This window comes from Passer domesticus, chromosome 1 (genome assembly GCF_036417665.1).
Source record: "Passer domesticus isolate bPasDom1 chromosome 1, bPasDom1.hap1, whole genome shotgun sequence".
Lineage (NCBI taxonomy): Eukaryota > Metazoa > Chordata > Aves > Passeriformes > Passeridae > Passer > Passer domesticus.
The window spans coordinates 158,561,096-158,576,504 of record NC_087474.1 but is presented as its reverse complement, the minus strand read 5'-3'; the positions used below and the strand labels follow the sequence as shown (position 1 = coordinate 158,576,504).

At 39.7% G+C, this 15,409-nt stretch overlaps 1 long non-coding RNA gene across 1 annotated transcript; it reads right to left on the bottom strand.

Moving 5' to 3' along the window:
• Positions 1 to 1,201: 1,201 nt before the first annotated feature.
• Positions 1,202 to 11,537, bottom strand: LOC135290268 (uncharacterized). The gene is made up of 3 exons (XR_010353015.1): positions 11,166 to 11,537; positions 2,439 to 2,638; positions 1,202 to 1,349 (listed from the first exon to the last, which is right to left on the bottom strand). It is a non-coding gene; the product is annotated as an uncharacterized LOC135290268 (long non-coding RNA).
• Positions 11,538 to 15,409: the final 3,872 nt, after the last annotated feature.

Here is a 15,409-nt window from a genome sequence, read left to right as displayed (position 1 = left end):
GCTAACAATGAAATTGAATAAGATAGGTAATAATGAAATTCAGAATCAGTGGCAAGTAAAATATCATTGAGTATTTTCCACTCCCAAAGCCCAGAGGCAAGTCCATGCTCTTAGCAGGCAAAAAGGAAATTCAGCATTTAGATTTTCTGCCTGGTTTCTCCCTCCTCTGAACTACAAGATAATGGCCCTGCCACTGGGAAGGATATGGACTGGTGTGACTTCATGGCCTCATCCAATATGGAAAATCCTGTGTTCCAGACCTTTGAACATTACATTTGATGCTACAATACATAGTCCAGTAAGCTCAGGAATTAGGAAGTGCATCAGAAGAAGAAAGGTATTAAAAGGAAGTTAAGCCAGCAGGAAATTTTAAATTATTTAGCCAGTATCTTTAAGAGTGGGTTTCTGTCAGCATAATTCTGATAGGGCAGAAGAGCCGGCAGAGGCCCTCCATCCCCTCTGATAATTTTTTTACTGGAGGGGAAGAAGGCAACACTTCCACTCTCCTCTCCCTCTGTAAAGGTTTGTTTGTAGGTGAGGTTTTGAATTAAATTGACCTTTCCTTTTTCTCTGAAATCCCAGCCCATGAGGCCCCAAGCTGCCTGTTAGACACAGAGCTCTGCCTCTGCACCCCCACCTAATTCTGATTTCTCTGCTCCTGCAGGATATTCAGTCTCCAAATATCAAAGCAGGTCCAGTGGGCACCTAATCCCACGTTGATGCATCCAAACATTTGCAGTTTTTGCAGGAAGAAAGAGAAGCTTATTTCAGCTTTGCACCATTGGATGAACGGTTGGATTTGATGATCTTAGAGGTAGTTTTCAACCTTAAAGATTCTGGTTTTTCTTAGGGAAGTTTAAGGCTTGTGTTCTCACTCCTCAGCACTTCACTACCTTGATTTCACTGGAATTATGCAGATTTCAATTAGCTTAGAAACTCCTCCCTTAGAAATGACCTTTCCATGAATACTCTGCTCCTGATACAGGTACCTTGCTCTTAGAGCTTTACACTCATTGAAACACCACCCCTGAGTTTCAGTAAATAGAGTTATTTTCCTCTGCCCACACTTCTGTCTCACCACAGCATCACAAAAGACTTTTCAGCTTAATTTTTCATTTGTTCTGTATCCCTGTTTTGTCTGTGTTTGGGGCTTCTGAGAATGGCAAGGAGTAGTTCCTACATATTAAAAAAAACCCTCACATATTTAAAAAAAAACTTCAATTTCCTTGCCAGGATCTAAGAAAACTTTTTTTTTTGTGACCATGTCCTGACTCTTTCATTCTTCCACATGTTCATGATCCTGTATTCCCCAAATTGGCTTTAATCACTGCAGCAATCCAGGAAATGGTCTGTGAGGTAATAAGTTTTAAAGGTTAAAAAAGGTTAAAAGGACTGAAACAAGAAGAAATCCTGTCTCAATGCCAGCCCTGAGATTTAGGCTAGCAAACAAAGCAGAATGGGAGATTTCACATAGATTTTGTTCTAATTTTCTAGAAAACAAACATTAGGGAGACATCATAGAATTGTAGAATCACAGAATGGTTTAGGCTGGAAGAAACTGTAATTTATTGAATCACAGAATTACTCTGCCACTATCCTGGGCAGCCTGTTTTAATGCTTAATTAAAACTATATAAAGTGCCTTTCAATGAAAAAAATATTCCTAATTCCAATCTAAACCTCCCCTGGTGCAATTTAGGGCCATTTTCTCTTGTCCTGTTGATTGTTACTTGGGAGAACAGCCCGACCCCCACCTGACTACACCCTCATTTCAGGTATTTGAAGAGAGCAAGAAGGTCTCCCCTGAGCCTCTTTTTTTCCAGGACAAACACCCCCAGCTCCTTCAGCCTCTCCTCATAATTATTTTTCTCTCAATGCTATATCAGCTTCATTGCTCTTCTTTGGACATGAAGATCATCCAGTCCAACCCCACTGCTGTGAGCAGAGACAATTTCTACCACATCAGGTTGCTCCAATCCCTGTCCAATCTGACCTTGAACATTGCCAGGGATGGCTATCCACAATATCTCTGGGCAACCTGTGCCAGTGTCTTACCAACACTCACAAAAAAAAAGAGAAAAATTCTTCCTTATGACAAATTTAAAACTACTTCCTTTCATCCTAAAGCCGTTTCATCTTGGCTTTCCCTACAGAATTTGGGCCTCCAAGTGGATATCAAATTTACTGTATCTTTAATACTTAACTAAAATAACTCATTATTACTTGTTTTTGTTGTGGCAACACAGAGGAATCTCACTACTCCTTCCCAGAGAAACTGCAGCCCAAGTGTGCTGTGTGCCAATGAATGTTTAGCAATTAAAGACACTCAAACAGGGCCAGCTGAAATGAAAAACTTTGCTGTTATTATCTTAACTTCACCTGCAGAAAATTAAGTCCCACCAGAGACAAGGACAGTTCTCTGAAGTCGTTTGTACAAACCTTGAATGAGCTGGAGACTGTCCCTCCCTTGAGGACATGTCTGATACCTTAGAGCCACTTTCCCATCAGCTCCATGTTGAATATTTCCCACTTTTTTGATTTTCATCGCATCCTCATTTTCCTTGCCCAGCAGGTCTGCACAGATCCATCTGACACTCCAGTCTTTTGTTCAGCTTGACACACTGATTATCTGTGAACACCTGTAAGGAAGATGTATCTGGGGTTTTTGTGCTCCTGCCAAGAACCAGCCTGAGGGATTGGACAGTACAAGAAAACAGTCAAGGAAAATATACAAAAGTAGTCATCACAAACAAGAAAAAGTTGCTGCTTAAATCAGAACTTTGGATTGGGAAATGTAATCTGTTTAAACCCTTATTTTCTGATGGCTAAAAGAATGAGAAATAAAGCCCTTTGATCAAAGTTTTGTGTCCTTGTCATTTTCAATCAAATTTCACATTGCTTCTTAAAAAGATCATAAATGACAAAGAGGTTTGGAATGGGCCTTGGATTTGAAATTGTCTGTAATGGTATGTCTATAAATCATGTAATGAAGTTCCGTGCACACGAAGACCATAGAAAAATGCCATCATATTCTACACAACAATTTTTGGACAAATATCTTAAATTAGCTTACAAGGCTAATGAATGCTATCTCAGAGTTTAAAAAGAATAAAAGAAATAATGAAATCAAAAAGAAAAAAGGACAGGTGATGAAGGAAGACATTGAAAAGGAATTACAGAAAAGGAGATCCAGCACCTTAATTCTATAGCTAGACAGTTTGTTTTAAGGTTGTTTAGAGAAGCAGAGAGGAAAATGAGGCAGCTTTTACTGTTTTGTAGAAGTTATTGGTTAAAAATTTTCTTTCCTGGAATTGTGCACAATTTTCAAGGCTGTGAGGGGAGCTGATATTACAGACAGAGAGATAAGAAAAATATTAGTAATGACACCTCCTAAACTCTGTGTAAAATATTTCCAAAAGCAAGGGAGGTATCTAAAGAGCAACTATAGACAGAAATTAGTAATGTGACTTTATACCACCTCTCCACCCTCCACTGAGGAGTGAGGAGGGCGTTCACCTCAAGGGTGGATTAATAAATCTGGGGAGGTTTTCAGTTTCCCTCCTGCCACACACACTATTCTCCATAGAATATTTTACATATTAGAAGATAAATTCAAGGTACAGGTTAAAATGGAGTTAGAACAGTGACATTCCAGACCTCCACTCTTAAATAAAAGGGAAATTCTCTAAATATTGCCTCAGATTTGCTCTTGGTCTCAACAGCTCTGAACTCTTTTCATATGCACATCTAAGACAAGACTGCAGAGTGAAGCCATTTTCCTTTGAGTATGACAGTTTGGAGAGTGTGTTCTTTTCTCCTCAAACTTCTATCCCTGACATGTTCCTAAGATAGTCAAGGAACAAAAACTGTCCTGAAATTGGAGTAATACCAGGAATTCTGGCGAAGACTGAGGATGCACTCAGTCTAATCTCCAGGCAGAGTCAGCTGCTGGTTTTTAGAAAGTGAGTATAAGCAGAGGGCACGTGTGGAGAGAACCTTCTCTAGCAAAATTTCCCAGTTCTTTACAACTTTTTAAACAAATTTCAGAGTCTACTTTTTAATCCAAGCTGCCATCTCAGTAAATAATTACTTATTTTGTCGCTTTTTTCCGTCATAGAGCTGCAAGTATCACTCTACCTGAGGGGCCAGAGAATCTGGTTTTATGAAAATGTTCACAGAAAAAGTGAAGTTTGATGTGGGGAATCTTGTCCAGCAGAGTGGTCATCCTTTCTTTTGCCATCACAATGAGCCATTAAGGATGTCCTTTCTCCCAGAAAATTCAGAAATCACAAAAGGGCAACATAATCCAGATATTTTCTTGGTGTGTTACAGTAGGTTAAATATCTCTCTTTATTTTTTTTTTAATATTATTCCATAGAGATTTATCCATGCATTCATATTTAAATTAATTATGTTAACAGAGTCAAAGGTTAATGCTCAAAAAAGTTAACAGGTTTTACTTAAATTAAGCTGAATTAGGGTAGTATCAGGGGCTCCCAGATTAGTCTCCAATATCAGAATTTAAGCTAGAACAATCCTCAGGTGTTAAGTGCTTCTGGATGAGAAGCAAATTAACTGTGTTTTTTGCAGGCTGGGTGGGTGTTAGAATTTATATCATCATTTATGTTCCCTGACCTATTTAATGAGTTCAAGTTGTAATGAAATATATTTCTGTCCTATAATAAAAAACTGAAATTAGAGCTAGAGGTAAGGCTTGGAAGAAATAAAAGAGAGCAATGGATAGATGATGGGAAGAAAGAAATGGAACAAAAGTGGAAAAGATGGGGTTTAACTTGCTTTTGCACAATCTGATCTTTCTTCTTTTCCTTGTTGCTCATGGCTAATTCCTCTATCAATCAGCATGGTGTGTGCATTTTATTGCCCACTGCTTGCCTGCATTTAAGTCTGATTTTCCCTCAGCATGATTATTTTGAAGCATTAATCATTACCCCATCCAAGTGCTCAGAACATGGAATCCTGTGTTCGTTTGGCACTGGAATGAATGAAATTGCTGAAAATTCAAACAGTTCTGATTTTCATAATATTTTTGTCTGTTTCTGTGATATTTTTAACTGTGCTTGGGATAGCCCCACAGAAATTTGTGATTCCCTTCTAAACCATATATGGGCCACCAACATGATCAGAGGGGTGGAGCAGCTCTCCCACAAGGAAAGGCTGAGAGAACTGAGTTTGTTCAGCTGGAAAAGAGAAGATTTTGGAATGATCAGATATTAATCCATCATGGCTCTTCATGGGCTGCAGGGGGACAAGGTGGATCAGGATGGTCTTCACCGGGCAGAGAGAGGAATCTCCAACCTTGTGCCTTTTCCCACTCCTCCTCTGAGCCTCTGATTCTTGTCTGAGCATCTCAGTGAAGCTGAGGAAAGCACAGAGAACAGGAGATGAAAGGATAAAGGAATGAAGCCTTGCAGAGACAGATGCCTTAAAAAGAGAGATTATAAAGCTCAGGATCCTTCTCTTTCTAACACACAAGGCAGATAAGGGAAAAAATTCAACTTTACAAAGCCATAAAGATGGTGGATAAGCTGAATGTTGTAACAGATCCCATAATATTAGAGTGGGAGACGCTCAATAAAACAAGGGAAACTGGGTAAAACAAAATACTTTTTATATAAAGGGTAGTGAAATTCTGCACTTTGTTGCCACAGAACAGAGGCAGACAGGACCAGAAGTTCAAATTGAAATTAAATAAATTGATGGACAGCAGGTCCACAAATAGATACTAAAAAGATTAGGCAGAGACAGGCCCTCTAGCATCACTAACAGATCACGCTCAGAGAATTCAAGGGGAATGAATGACAAAAAGTACCCAGACATGTGCTTTCCCTAGATATCATTTCCTATTTCCCCTTTCACAGAGAATATAGAGTTAGACAGAATATTGATGGGAGCCACAAGGTGCTCTTGGGTGCATCTGCATTGGCTTTGCCTCACTCAAGCACCTGTAGCTGTATGTCTCAGCCCAAAAACAGGGGCTGAACTTCACCCTTTTTGCAACCCCTGAGTGCTAAAGGGCCAGAAAATAATCAAAAAAGGGAATTTTGCCTGAGGCAGGAAGGTGTAATCACAAGGGGAGTCCATGAATATTTTAAACTGTGGTAGGAAAATGGCAAGACTCAGACCCTGATGTGCATCTGTTTGAGTATAAATAAAAAAATCTAGCCAGAAAAATAGGCAAAGGGAAACTGATGTAAAAAACAGCCAGAAAAACTGTTTATTTCTAGATGTGGAATTAATGCTTTTTCTCCATGAGACAATAGAGGGGATCTTTGATCCCCAAGCCAGTTCCAGTTTCCAATGTCCACACAGCAGGGAAGTTTAAAGAGACACCCATGTGGCTGCATAAGCATAAAGAAATATTTATTTTTCTCTAAATTAGGTAATATATGCCTGCCAGAGTTCTTTTTGCCATGGGCTTTGAAAGCCCAATTCCAGAAAGATTTTTTTAATTTTTTTTTTTTTAATAGTAGTGTTTTAAGTGTTTTCCCCTTAAATTTTACTTGAAGAAAACTTGGAAGAATGGTTTTGGATTATTATTTTGATGAATTCTGAAATATATTTAAAGTAACTGTTTACAAAGAGAGTCTACTTACAACTAGAGCTACATACTCTAGTTGTGAAGACATCATGTGTTGATGGAAATTCAAGGAATAGATAGGAAACACAGAAGAATGGTTTATCAATTGGTTTATCAGTTGTAACCTCAGTACTCAGGGAAACTGCTCCCTACTGAAGTCTCCATTTCACTTTTGTGAAGCATAATGGAAAAAAAAATTTCCTTGAAGGGTCATTTCCTCTCCAAGTCTTGATGAGATTTATTACCTGTGGCTGATGGAGAGGTCCATTTTGCCCTACAGACAGAGCTTTTAAGTAAAGGTATTAATTTCCCCTAATATACAGAATTCTGAAACAATTGCAGTTGTCTTGACTTCTGGACACCACTGGACCAATCCTCTACTGAAAGCCCGGTTCAGTTCACACATCAGATCACTCATGGCCTCATGAACTCAGTTTTGAAAATCTCCAAGGAAAATGACACCCCAGCCTCCTGGGCCCCTGTTCCAATATTTGACTACATATTAGTGGAGAATTTTTCCCTTATATCAAACAGAAATTTCTTCTCTGTCCACTCTCATCCATTACCTGCAGTCCTTCATAATACACCCCTGAGAGGTCTGGGTCCATCCTCTCTGTCACAGAATCAGAGAATGGGTAGAGTTGGAAGAGATTTTAAGGATCATTTCATTTCAATCCTCTGCTTTGGACAGGGACACCTTCCACCAAACCAGGTTTTTCCAAGCCCTCTCCAACCTGGCCCTGAATATTTCCAGATGTGGGACAACCACAGTTTACCTGGGAAAGCTGTTTCCTAGTATTTCCTAGTAGTACATTATAAATTCCTAATTTCCTAGTAGTATATTACAAATATGTCCAAGGAGATTTCTGGACAGAAAACCAAAACACTGAGGCCTGGTTTTCAGTCTGGGGATGTAACTGCTCAGTTCAGGGCCCTTTCATTTACCAGTTCACTGAAATAACTTCACTTGAGAGCAAATCCACCTCTGTTCTCCTTCCCAGAGCACAGCTCAGCTCATCCCCTGAGCCCCAGCAGAACACGTTTCCAAGTAAGAGTGATGGAATAGAAACTGTTCCATGTCAGTAGCATGAATTCCCTGAACTTCAGCCTCAAAGGGAGGTGAAGAAAAGTGTGTGTCAAAATGAGAATGAGCCTGGACATATATTGCATACTCCAGCACCCTGTTTCCCCCACCTTTTTCCTTTTTTTTTTTTTTTTTAATTTTTTTTTATTTTTTATTTCTTGAGCAGTTGTAGGAACATGAAATTGAATTGCTGGGTTTGTTTAAATGGCACAAAATCTAAAAGCAATTTGTGGTGGCAAGGTCACATGGGGCAAGTGGAGGCTTTTTATAACTCTACAGAGAGCTGGGGAGTATATCTATGTTATATATACACACAGTGAGAAATACAAAATATTTTACTCTTAATGATACAGCCACAGAAAAAGAAATAGATCCAGCTCTACAGAGAATAATGTGTGAAATTATACTGAATTTCCCAGGCAATTTCACTATTTCTAGGATTTTTAAATGGGGGAAAAAAAGCAGCAATTGAAGAATGCAGAATGCTCCCTTCCAGGGAGGTTTGGATTGGATATTAGGGAAAATTTTCTCACTGAAAGGGTGGTTGGAACAGGCTGTCCAGGGAGGTGGTGGAATCACCATCCCTCAAGGGTTTAAAAAGCATGTGGATGTGGCATTTGGAGACATGGTTTAGTGGTGGAGCTGGCAGGGTCACTTTAATGGCTGGTTAATTTTGCAGGTCTTTTCCAACCTTAACAATTCCATGACTGTTTAAGAGCAGAACAAGAACAAGACACACAAAAAAGGATTTACGCCTGGGTGAATAATAAATTCTAAACCAAAGAAAAGAAACACAACAGAAGGACTTGCCACAAACACTTGAATGCTTCTTAATACTTAATTAAAAGATGCCAGATTTGTTTTTAATGTTAATAATAACAATTTGCATACACATTTATTCGCTGTTAAAATAGAGTGGCCCAAGGCCTATTAAGTTCTACAGGGTGATTCCCTTTCTTTTAAAATATATTTTAGACACTGTTTTAGTTAAAAATGTATTGGACAACCAGGATAAAGCATTGCAGCTGAGCTAGGACAGAGGTGGAACCAAGAGGAATGACCCTTAAATGGTGTCTAAACTGTGAAATGTCCCCCTCATGTTCCTCCCACAATAGAAAGCAGCCTTCTGTTGGTGTTTTCTTTAGCAAAGCACCCCACAGATTCCAGGCCAAATTTTGCTGTTTCAGGAGGATGAAATTCTTAGTGAATGCAACAGCTTTGGACACACTGTTCCAATACACCTGGGTATCACAAGCCTGAATTTTCCAATATTCCCCTTCCCTCAGGAAAACAGCTCCTTGTGTAGTGACCATTAGGTGAGTTATGGTTAGCAATTAGCATTTAAAAGTCTGTTTTTCCTAGGGGGTGCTAATTAGTATTTGCAGCTTTTGTCTGGGGCTATACCTCAGTTTTTATTTTCAGCCTGCACTCCATGCAGCACAGTTGTATGGGCTGTGTCTAATTCTTCTGGTTTGTAGCAACATATGGTCTTAAACTATTCTCATCAACTGTTATCATCTTCCTCTAGGAAGAGTCTGAACCTAGCTGAAAAGATATGAAAATATATGAAAATGTATGCTGAAATCCAACACATAATCTAGATCACATCTTGGGATAAGAGATTAAAGCCTTTTCTCTGGATGGGGAAAGCCCCCACAGTGGAGGAAGGTGGCGCAGAGGGAAAGAAAAAAATGAAAGGCACGAGAAAAAAGTAAAAAAAGAAGAAGGCAACACCCCAGTTCTATGATTATGACATGCTGAGAATGAAGATCTCAAAAAACAGGGATGCTGTTTGTCAAGGATTCTTTGGAGATTGTCAGGAGCAAATAAATACCACAGTAATTAAATTCTATCTATTAGGGCTGATAAAGGACAGAGCTCCACTCTGGGGTTCAGACACCCACTCCAGACATGTTCAAAAAAGTTTGGAACCCATCTGTGGCATGGAGAAGAGAACTTCAGCAGGTGTAAATCAAGTGAAGCATGACTGAAACCTCCACCAGGCACAAATCTGCCCCAGTGGTTCCATTTGTCATCCATTATCACAAATTACCAGGTTTGAAGGCTTTGTTTTGAGGCTGTGTCAGAAAGAGCAGGTAGTGATTTTGTCTGACACTTTGCAATTATTGACTAATTTGAGGTGAGAAAAGGCTTTTAGAGTAGATATGAGAGCTACTATATTCCACACAGCTTTACTAATTTCAAAGTTTGGAAAGGCACTGAGGCTTTGGCATATTGGAAGTTTATTTTTAAAAGTGTCTCAGAGTATATGATTCCTCCTCCTCAGAACAGGATGAATTAAATGAAAAAACTGTTGGGGATCCATCATTGCAGTCTTTTATAGGGAACAGTGAGTGCAATACGTCATTGATTCCTAATGCTGCAATATTTCCATCCTCAAAATATTCAGTGCAGGGTGGAGGAGCTTTCAGATATTGTGGAACCCAAGTCCTTCATCCACTGAAATGAGCACATAATGTCCATTAAATGAATTAAGAGTTAGATATTTGTCATCTATTCTTTTTTTCTGGTCATGGCATCACAGATAAGAAGGATGGCTTTAAGCTGAAAAAGGATAGATTTAAACTGGAAATTAGGAAGGAATTATTTACTGTGATAGTAGTGAGGTCCTGGAACAAGTGGCCCAGAGAAGCTGTGGCTGCCCAGTCCCTGGAAGTGTCCAAGACCAGGTTGGACAGGGCTTGGAGCAACCTGGGATAGTAGAAGATGTCCCTGCCTGTGGCAGGGGGTTAAAACTGGATGGTATTGAAGGACCCTTCCAACCCAAATAATTCTAAGATTTTATGATTTCATGAAAAGATAAGAATTTATTAACAGGTAAATTGAAAAAATAGATTATCCTTTGTCTGGAAGAGAAAGGTTGGGATTTTGTTGGCGCCTATTCATTATGGTCCTGACTTGTTTGGGAACTAAGTTAATGCAGTCCTATTTGGAAAACCCTGAAAACAGAAAAAAACCCCATTTGTCAGAACTGGGCTCTGCTATAGAGCTAAACTGTCTGATACCAGACACTGCTTCCACCTCACAGCAGTTATTCAGTACCTGAGATATCCTCTTGAGCAAATCTCTTGTCTTTTTGGGAGAAACCCAGAGACACAGAATTAGCCAAATCCAAGGTGTAAAGAACAGTGTTATAGGACCACAGAATGGTTTGGGTTAGAAGGGACCTTCAGGCATCTCATTCCAACCCCCTGCCATGGGCAGGGACACCTTCCACTATCCCAGGTTGCTCCAAGCCAAGTGTTCCATCCAACCTGGACACTTCCAAAGATGGAGCAGCTACAGCCTCTCTGGGCAACCTGTGCCACGGCCTCACCACTGTGATCATGAAAAAATTAATCTCCAATTTACATATATTTTCAGTTTAAAATTATCATCCCTTTTTCTGCCACTAGAGGCCTGGTAAAAGTTCCGTCTTTCTTACAAGCCCTTACAGTACAATTTCTTGCAGCACATTTCTTACCTGCCAGGAGTGCGTACTCAAGAGCATTTGGTTTCTGTGCTTTTTAAGTTGTCCAGAAGACATATGAAGAAGGAAAAGCAGTTTCTATAATATTTTTCAAGACAGATTTCTCTCTAGAGACAGCAGATGGTCACTTCCCTCTGGTGCTGATACTGCTTTTGACTAGTTTTTTTCAGCTGTGCTCACACATACATTAAAAAGACACAAAATACAGACAAGTTACTCAAAGATCAGAGATGCTGCCATGCTGCAACTGAAGATGGATAAGTCATTGTCAGCTTCACTCCAGCCAAGTGAGCCTCAGTGTACAGTTAGGTTCGACATTAGGAAGAATTTCTTCTCTGAAAAGATGGCCAAGATTTGAAACAGACAGCCCAGGGAAGTGGTGGAATCACTGTCAAGCAACCAATGAAAGCCACAGAAATCAGTCTCCAGGGCTGCCAGACAAAATGGCAAGGTTCATGATCTCACTATTTTCATTACACTGTAAATTTCTACACCTCAACCTTGGTCTCTGTTCTGCAGCCCATGGAATGACACAGGCCTGTAGAGGTTGCAATCAGCCAGATCTGTTTCATCTGTTTTAAGGTGAGAGGAAGTTCTAGGCTTCACTGAGTTGATTGACTCACTCTCCACCACCATAAAGGAAGCTTTGGAGGGACACAGTTAAGATGTAGCCACTTTTGCTGGAAATATCTACATTTCAGTAAATGTCTCCTCCCTCTGGTTATGAAATCAGTAAGAAGTGGTCAGTACCTAGTGAAACCTCTTTCACAGATATTACGATTATTTTTTTTAATTCTGCCCATAGCACAAACCTGGATCAGGCAAACTAATGGTAATAAGTGCTCCAGAGGACTCACTTTATCCTGGACAAAAGATACAGAGTAATCCTCATATTTCATTCTCATCCCTTCCACAACCTTTGTGTGCCCCTCATCACACACAACCTTTGTGTGTCTGTCTTGTATCATTTTTCCTTTCAGTCACTTTTTTTCCATGTTGACAATGCCTAATCTGCTCCTTTATTCCAAGCTGTTTCTGAGGTTTTATCATCTTGTTTCTCTACTCTGAACCTTTCTTAGTTTTATTACAAATGGAATTACACATGGTCTTCTCCCTATTTTCTTTTAATCCGTTTTTTGTTTTGTTTTGGTTTGGTTTTTTTGGAGACTCTTTTGAAATATCTACTTGCCCATTGTCCATGAGGTGATTTTACAAAAAGGAGAAAGTGGCAAAAAGCCAATCTACATCATGGATTTTTTCACACTAACAGAAGTGTGGTTAAAAAAGAATAATACACCAATTCAGATATCTGTACTTATATAATTTCAGTGGCATTGTTACCTTGTGGGATTATACACAGTCAATACATTCAGAGACATGGATGATAAATTGGAGAGCCAGTTCAGGAACAGCTTTTTTGTGGCTGCTTGTCCATGAATTTTCCCTTCATGATCCCCAGGTTAATGGCTTTGGAAATCAGGGGTTTGCTACAAAAACAGGAGGATTTAAAGGAAGTACTTTACAAAAAGAAATGCAGAACATCAAGATTTAACCACTGATTCTTCACTGGGCACAAATTTTGGGGTGCCAGCCTCCAAAACGGTTGAGCTTCTGTGGGAGAAAAACAAAAGAGCAAGCAAAGGGAAAAATATCAGGGAGGAAGCTCATCTGTACATCCCTGATATTTGCATGGAGGGGGAGGCTTGTAATGATTGGAAGTAGGGTCCTGTAACCAGAGAACAGCTCCTCATGGGAAATGACAAAAATGATGCAGAGTCTGTTTACTGCCACTTTTGGATCCAGGGTTCAGTGGGAGTCAGAGCCAAACTGAATTTACAAATTCACTTCATTACTTGGTGTGAGACAAGAGCACCCAAAAGTCTTCTCCTTACGGGCATCATGAAGTGAAAACCACAAGAAGCTGAAGCTTCCCTGGAATTAGTGAGTTGATTGCATTTTAGAGGTTTTTATGCCTTCCTGCAAATTTGGTGAACAAATTGCTAGGGAAAAAAAAATGAGGAGAAATAAAGAAGTAGTAGGTGGTGTTTAATATGAAAACACAGGGATGTGTCTTTCCCCTGCATCCTCTCTTCTCTTTCAGCATTGTGCTCCCCATTCCTAGCATTGCCATTGTGGCACCAAATCTGTCCCACGCAGCTTGATAAAAGAAAGAAATGCACCCTGAGAGGGAGCTGACTCTACAGGCTCCCAGGAAATACTGTTGAAGATCTACAGGCTACCAGGAAATATTGTTCATTCTGCTGGAAGACTTGTAACACTCCAGAGGAGGCAGTTACTGAGAAAAAATTGCCACACACATGAATCTGTGGCCAGGAGTGTTTCCTGGCGGACTGAAATGGGCAGAAAGTTCATCCTGAGCCAGATCTGGTGATGTGGATGTTGTTTCCAGGTCAAAAAAGCAGATCAGTGAATGGGACTTTGGAATGGGAGTTTTAGGACAAGACAAAGAGTGCAGAGCCAAAGAAAGAGAAGAACAGGGTGGGATAGGGGATGTGGATTTGGGGGATTTTTTGGAGCCTTTTTGTGCTGGTGGACTCAAATATTTCTGCAACTAAATGCTTGACTGATCTTACGTGCTGAAGGGTGTCACATTTACGTTCTCTGAAAAAATCCCTTCACCCAGGATTTTTCTCCTGGGAAGCTGAGAGGCCTCAGAAAAAAGGAAAACAATTCTTAACTCATTTGCTTCTCCTGTGTTGTGCTCATGAGTGGAATGTGTTTGGAGATTGTTTACCCACAGGTGATTGTTTCATTGGTTTCTGCTGTGAGTTATTTTGACTCATTGGCCAATCAGTGCCAAGCTGTGTCAGGACTCTGGAAAGAGTCACCAGTTTTCATTATTATCTTTTTAGCATTGTGTGAGTGTCCTTTCTGTATTCTTTACTATAGTGTAGTTTAGTATTCTTTCAATATAATATAGTATCATAAAATAATAAATTAGCCTTCTGAGAACATGGAGTCAGATTCATCATTCCTCCCTGCCATGAAGATCCCTACAAATACAATGGAAGGGTTTCTCTGGCAACCAAGGGTGAGGCAAAGGCTCAGCCTGCCTGATTCCTCCTTTTTGAATGGATCCTGTGTTCATTTTAACTCCTTTCCCTTCCACTCAGCAGCTTCTCAGAGCTATTTCTGACTTCACCTTCCCAGATTCCTTCCGGGCAAAGGGGAGAGATCATTGGGGAAGGGATTATTAATAACATACTTATAAAATATTATATTAATATAATACTTGTAAAAATACACAACACTGTCATGATGGACCTGAGAAGCTGACAGTGCTTTTCCACGGTGTTTAGTGGTCTGTTATAATCAAAGGTAAATTCTAATGGGCTTCTGTTGTGGCTAGGAGAGCTCAATCCAAAACAGTTCTTTCCTTGGATGTCTTACACCCCTCCATTCAGAAAATGAAGATGCAGCCAGCAGTGACTGCCCAATTCAAGTGAGGAGCTCAGTTTCAGAGACAGAAAGAATATTCTGACCTTCAGGACATCTTCCAGTTTCCTGTACATGAAATTCAGCCTCTCTCTTACCCTGTGCACTTTCCTCTTTGCACCACCTTGTTTAAATTTCACATTATCTAAATTATACTACAAAGATGCTACAGACAACAAATGCATGAATGCCTGTGCCTGATGTATCCCCAAAATTAATTCAGTCCCTCTGCAGTTCTGCTTTTCTCACTCATGCCTCTTTCTGCTTCTTCTTGGAGCTGGGTGCCACCAAACTATTGGAAAAGCTGCTGGAAAATTAGTTTTTCTGTTTTATTTGTAGTAATTATATGAAAAAGGCACCTGCAACCTCAATGATATTCATGTGAGGATTGTGAGGATTCGCTGACTCAGTGGCTGTGGACAACCTGTACAGTTTTTCTGCTCCAGGGCAGCTAAGAAATTGTCTGAACATAATTAATTTTCAGTGGACTTTCAGGTGAAATTCACAGATATGAAACCAGCAAAACTCTTGGGAACTTCCAAGCCCCTACAGAAATTGCAAAAACTTTTTAGCAGTGAAATAAAAATTTCTTTTTCTTTAAATATTGAAAAAAATGCATTCTGCCCGACCCCCTTGATTCAAATTTTTATTGCATTCTTATGTGAAAATCTGAAAAAACAACCAGAAAAATCAACAAAACAAAATATCTCATCTTGGGGTAGAGATCTGGAGAAGAAAAACAGCAACCAGAGAAACCAAATCAATGAACCAAAACCAAACCT